The 6270-nt window shown below is 45.0% G+C and overlaps 1 pseudogene; it reads left to right on the top strand.

Annotated features, from left to right (window-relative positions):
* The first annotated feature begins 1430 nt into the window (after positions 1-1430).
* The window catches only part of LOC115109766 (paralemmin-1-like), a 101230-nt pseudogene continuing 96390 nt past the window's right edge, over positions 1431-6270 (top strand).

Genomic DNA, 6270 nt, shown 5'->3' with positions numbered 1-6270 from the left:
ATATATATGTATATATACCTTATTTACATAAGTATTCAGACCCTTTGATCATCCTTGAGATGTTTCTACAGCTTGATTGGAGTCCACCTGTGGTAAATTCAATTGATTGGACATGATTTGGAAAGGCACACACCTGTCTATATAAGGTCCCACAGTTGGCAGTGCATATCAGAGACAAAACCAAGCCATGAGGTTGAAGGAATTGGCCATAGAGCTCCAAGACAGGATTGTGTCAAGGCACAGATTTAGGGAAGGGTACCAAAAATATTCTGCAGCATTGAAGGTCCCCAAGAACACAGTGGCCTCAATCATTCTTAAATGGAAGAAGTTTGGAACCACCAAGACTCTTCTTAGAGCTGGCCTCCCGGCCAAACTGAGCAATAGGGGAGAAGGGCCTTGGTCAGGAAGGTGACCAAGAACCCGATGGTCACTCTGAAAGAGCTCCAGAGTTCCTCTGTGGAGTTGGGAGAACCTTCCAGTAGGACAACCATATCTGCAACACTCCACCAATCAGGCCTTTACGGTAGAGTGGCAGACGGAAGCCACTCCTCAGTAAAAGGAACATGACAGCCCGATTTGGAGTTTGCCAAAAGGCACCTAAAGGAATCTCAGACCATGATTCTCTGGTCTGTTGAAACCAAGATTGAACTCTTGGGCCTGAATGCTAAGGGTCACGTCTGGAGGAAACCTGGCACCATCCCTATGGTGAATCATGGTGGTGGCATCATCATGCTGTGGGGATGTTTTTCAGCTGCAGGGACTGGGAGACTAGTCAAGATCGAGGAAAAGATGAACGGAGCAAAGTACAGAGAGATCCTTGATGTAAACCTGTCCCAGAGCACTCAGGACCTCCGACTGGAGTGAAGGTTCGCCTTCCAACATGACAACGACCCTAAACACACAGCCAAGACAACGCCCCTGACTTGAACCCGATCGAACATCTCTGGAGAGACCTGAAAATAGCAGTGCAGCGACGCTCCTCATACAACCTGACAGAGCTTGAGAGGATCTACAGAGAAGAATGGGAGAAATTCCCCCAAATACAGGTGTGCCAAGCTTGTAGCATCATACCCAAGAAGACTCTAGGCTGTAATCGCTGCCAAGAGTGCTTCAACAAAGTACTGAGTAAAGGGTCTGAATACTTATGTAGATGTGACATTTCTAAAAACCTGTTTTTGCTTTGTCATTATGGGGTATTGTGTGTAGATTGATGAGGGAAAAAGTCAAGGGGTCTAAACATTTCCGAATGCGCTGTACATCATAGGCTACCTTATGCAACCTATGTTTAACAGTTTATCTCCTAAATAAATAAATTGATTTGCGAGAATTAAAGTCGAGCTATATCGATTCTATGCCTACACAGTATTTTTTTTTTGATCCATGTGGGGGCGTATCTCCTCACCTCAGTCGAGCGCGCTGCGAACAAACGATTCAACATTGCGGCGTATGAGCTCAAACGCGGAACAAAAGACATCCTCATAAAACAGGGAATGGTGGGAGAAGCGTTGTGAAATGTATAGAAGTTATTGTGAACGCATTAACAAAGGCGAATAATTATTTGGGCCATTGATTTAAAGGGTTGTGTCTTGCCAAATCTGCGGGACGCGCGTTGCTCCCCATCAAAGCCAACTACAGGGGAGGGACATAGCAGATTTCTCGACTTCACCGCTCTGATTGAAGGGGAGGGGGTCCGTAGACCGAAATTGATGGTAGTGGGCTACTGAGAAAGACGAGCTACTCCTGTTGATAATAAAGGCAAAATACACCTTTCAGTCGAATACAGCTGCGTTGGTGAAACGGGCCGGTGGTGAAACATGGAGTAAGTAGCCTTTTGACTTTAACTGCATGTATTGCATATGCTATTGTATGCACTCACGCACAGATCATTTCGGGCGTGCTCAATTTGAACGCTTTTCACCCTTTTTGTCACACCTGCAAAAAGAGGACAAATATGTACTCTAGCTAATTGCACTGTCGGCCTTTTTGAGGAGTGCACTGTGGGATTTATTTTTTGAAAACAGTGAAGAAAGGATGATATTAGGCTGTGTGAATAGTTTGATTATAAATTCGAACATCAATAGGCAGACAAAATATAATAGAAGGGTATTCACCATGACTGTTTTTATTTTTGTCGGCTTTTTTAAATAGCCTCCCTGTGTGCCTGTGCTTTGAAAGACATTTGACCTATATCTAGGCTAGGGCAAAGCCGCATGGTCAATCGGCAGTCCATGTAAGGGTTATCATCTAGCAACAGCTGGGGAGTCAAGGGAAATACAACATTTGCCCTAAATAACCACTCTCGATAATATGTCCCAATGTGTAACTACCGGGGATTTGAATGGGCAACCAAAAATACTGTGGGTAGTTGTCTATCGATTTAGGCTCTCAGTGATGTTTGTATTTTTCGGGGATCAATATGGGAATGTGTAATGCATGTTCCTGAATAATAGCGCGCTGTATATGGGGTTCCTGAATGCCATAGTGCTACCGAGTGCATGTCGCGCTTTATGGAAATAGTAGGGAGCGCTAGATTACCGTACCAGAAGGCCGTGCCTGCTCTAATTGTGTGAGCGGTGGGCGTGCATGTGTAGGAGCCAGGGCAAGCGTTCATTTTCTCCCGGGTGGGCGTGCATGTGTAGGAGCTAGGGCAGGCGTTCATTTTCTCCCGAAATGGGCTGTTCCAATATGGCTGAGAGCTGATGCGGTTGCTTTAGTGTAGGCTACTCAGACAGATGTTCTAGGAAACATGACTGGTGTTTTATCCGCATGTCATTATGGCTGACTACTTATCAGGGACATACAAAAGATAAAGGGATACATGGAAGTACAATAGGATCCCATGGCCATGAGAATGTTACATTGTTGCAGGCCTAGGAAGCCACACATATTACAGTGTTACAATGACTTTGTTTGAATGATGCACATTTGCCATAGCCTACATTGCTTCAATCTGACTCCAGCTAGGAAAACCCCTTCATTTAACCTGACATAAGCAACATCCTCAAGAACACTAGTTTATACGCTACCAATTTTGAACATCAAATATGTGATGATTAAACACAGTAGGTGCATTGTCATATTGATAAATATTGTGTCTTCCTTCCACTTTTAGTGTAATTAGGAGGTTCCAGGAGGTTTAGGTTCAGTGTTCAGAATAGTGAAGGTGCCATCAGTACACAGTAGGGTACAGGTGTGTGATTTGAAGTTCAAATAATGCAGTAGGCTCCGATTTGAGTAAAGATGTGTTATAAGAGAATATAGTGCAACACACACATGCCAGACAGAGCCCATGTTTGATATCCATAAGACTTTGATGGAGCCATTGACTTGAGGAACAGCTGTGGAAAACACGTAGCAAGAAAATCTTGAATGCATTTGAGTAGATTTTTTTGTCTTTTAATTACTTATTTCCAATTATTCGACATCTGGTCAATATTTTTGTTTACCAGACCATTGATAGCCGTACAAATCTGAACACCACAAATCCTTCGTAATTTCCCTCCCAAGTTGGCTGCTGACATAGACAGATACACAGAGATACAGAGTGGTATTCTGGCCCTTTCTCAGACAGTCTTCCCACTGCTAATGGCCATTCGATATGGGCTGGACCTATCACCATCGGGATTCCATGGAGGAACTGTTTGGAGAGCAGAGGCGGAGATAGTCCTCTCATTTCATCCAGCCTCTGCTTCTGCCTCAGCCTTCAACCTCTCCCTCTCTCACATAACAGTCATTAAGTCTGATCCGCTCCCTGCCATCTCTCTAATCCTCCTTCTTCATCCTCCCCTTCCTCTATTGTCTGCATGGGTCCTCCTTCACATTTCTCAACAACCATTGGGTATATATTTCAATCTTAATAACCTGATTAGATACAGTATAGTACAACTCTTACAGTATTATACAATAAATATTCCAGCAGTCTTGAAAGAAGGACAATAGAAGTTATCTCATCCCAGTCAGCCCATGAGGGTGATTCTCAAGCCAGCCAGTGGTGTCCCAGTCCCCCTCTGTCATTCGTCAGTCACAGTGACACACATTCAACATAGCCTTTGGGGCAGACCAGACCTCATGCAGTGGAGGGGAGTGTGGCACTGTGGTGTGAGTCTTGTTGTTGATGGTTAGCGCACAGACAAGTGCCACTGGTGGTGACCATTACACTTCAGGGCCGTTTGAACTGACTTCAAAGAGTGGTATATAGCCTTAGTGTCTTTATAGATACAGTGGCAAGAAAAAGTATGTGAACCTTTTGGAATTACCAGGATTTCTGCATAAATTGGTCATCGAATTTGATCTGATCTTCATCTAAGTCACAACAATAGACAAACACAGTGTGCTTAAACTAATAACACGCAAATTATTATATTTGTCTTGTCTATATTGAATACATAATTTTAAACATTCACAGTGTAGGTTGGAAAAAGTATGTGAACGCCTAGGATAATGACTTATCCAAAAGGTAATTGGAGTCAGGAGTCAGCTAACCTGGAGTCCAATCAATGAGACGAGATTGGAAATGTTGGTTAGAGCTGCCTTGCCCTATAAAAAAACACTCCCAAAATTTGAGCTTGCTATTCACAAGAAGCATTGCCTGATGTGAATCCTGCCTCAAACAAAAGAGATCTCAGAAGACCTAAGATTAAGAATTTGTGACTTGCACAAAGCTGTTGAAGGCTTACAAAAGTATCTCTAAAAGCCTTGATGTTCATCAGTCCACGGTAACAGCGCAGAATGCTCAATGAGGTTAAGAAGAATCCTAAAGTGTTAGATAAAGACTTACAGAAATCTCTGGAACATGCTAACATTTTGTTGACGAGTCTACGATACGTAAAACACTAATCAAGAATGGTGTTAATGGGACACCACGGAAGAAGCCACTGCTGTCCAAAAGAACCATTGCTGCACGTCTGAAGTTTGCAAAAGTGCACCTGGATGTTCCACAGTGCTACTGGCAAAATATTCTGGGACAGATGAAACTATAGTTGAGTTTTTGGAAGGAACACACAACACTATGTGTGGAGAAAAAAAGGCAACAGCACACCAACATCAAAACCTCATCCCAAGTATGGTGGAGGGAGCATCATGGGTTGGGGCTGCTTTGCTGCCTCAGGGCCTGGACAGCTTGCTATCATTGACGGAAAAATGAATTCCCAAGTTTATCAAGACATTTTGTAGGAGAATGTTAGTCTATCTGTCCACCAATTGAAGCTCAACAGAAGTTGGGTGATGCAACAGGACAATGACCCAAAACACAGAAGGTAACAACAGAATGGCTTCAACAGAAGAAAATACGCCTTCTGGAGTGGCCCAGAGTCCTGACCTTCCGGAGTGGCCCAGAGTCCTGACCTTCCGGAGTGGCCCAGAGTCCTGACCTTCCGGAGTGGCCCAGAGTCCTGACCTTCCGAGTGGCCCAGAGTCCTGACCTTCCGGAGTGGCCCAGAGTCCTGACCTTCCGGAGTGGCCCAGAGTCCTGACCTTCCGGGTGGCCCAGAGTCCTGACCTTCCGGGTGGCCCAGAGTCCTGACCTTCCGGGGTGGCCCAGAGTCCTGACCTTCCGGGGTGGCCCAGAGTCCTGACCTTCCGGGGTGGCTCAGAGTCCTGACCTTCCGGGGTGGCCCAGAGTCCTGACCTTCCGGGGTGGCCCAGAGTCCTGATCTTCCGGGGTGGCCCAGAGTCCTGATCTTCCGGGGTGGCCCAGAGTCCTGACCTTCCGGGGTGGCCCAGAGTCCTGAACTTCCGGGGTGGCCCAGAGTCCTGACCTTCCGGGGTGGCCCAGAGTCCTGACCTTCCGGAGTGGCCCAGAGTCCTGACCTCAACCCGATTGAGATGCTGTGGTATGACCTCAAGAGAGCAGTTCACACCAGACATCCCAAGAATATTGCTGAACTGAAACAGTTTTGTGAAGAGGAATGGTCCAAAATTCCTCCTGAACGTTGTGCACGTCTGATCCGCAACTACAGAAAACGTTTGGTTGAGGTTATTGCTGCCAAAGGAGTGTCAACCAGTATTAAATCCATACTTCTTCCACCCTGCACTGTGAATGTTTACACGGTGTGTTCAGTAAAGACATGAAAACATATAATTGTTTGTGTGTTATTAGTTTATGTAGACTGTGTTTGTCTGTTGTTGTGACCTAGATGAAGATCAGATCAAATTTTATGACCAATTTATGCAGAAATCTGGGTATTTCTAAAGGGTTCACATACTTTTTCTTGCCACTGTACATAGCCGATAGCATATCTGATACTTATATAGATGATAGATATATAGCTG

The sequence above is a fragment of the Oncorhynchus nerka genome, linkage group LG25 (genome assembly GCF_034236695.1).
Source record: "Oncorhynchus nerka isolate Pitt River linkage group LG25, Oner_Uvic_2.0, whole genome shotgun sequence".
Classification (NCBI taxonomy): domain Eukaryota; kingdom Metazoa; phylum Chordata; class Actinopteri; order Salmoniformes; family Salmonidae; genus Oncorhynchus; species Oncorhynchus nerka.
This window is presented reverse-complemented; position numbering and strand designations above follow the sequence as displayed.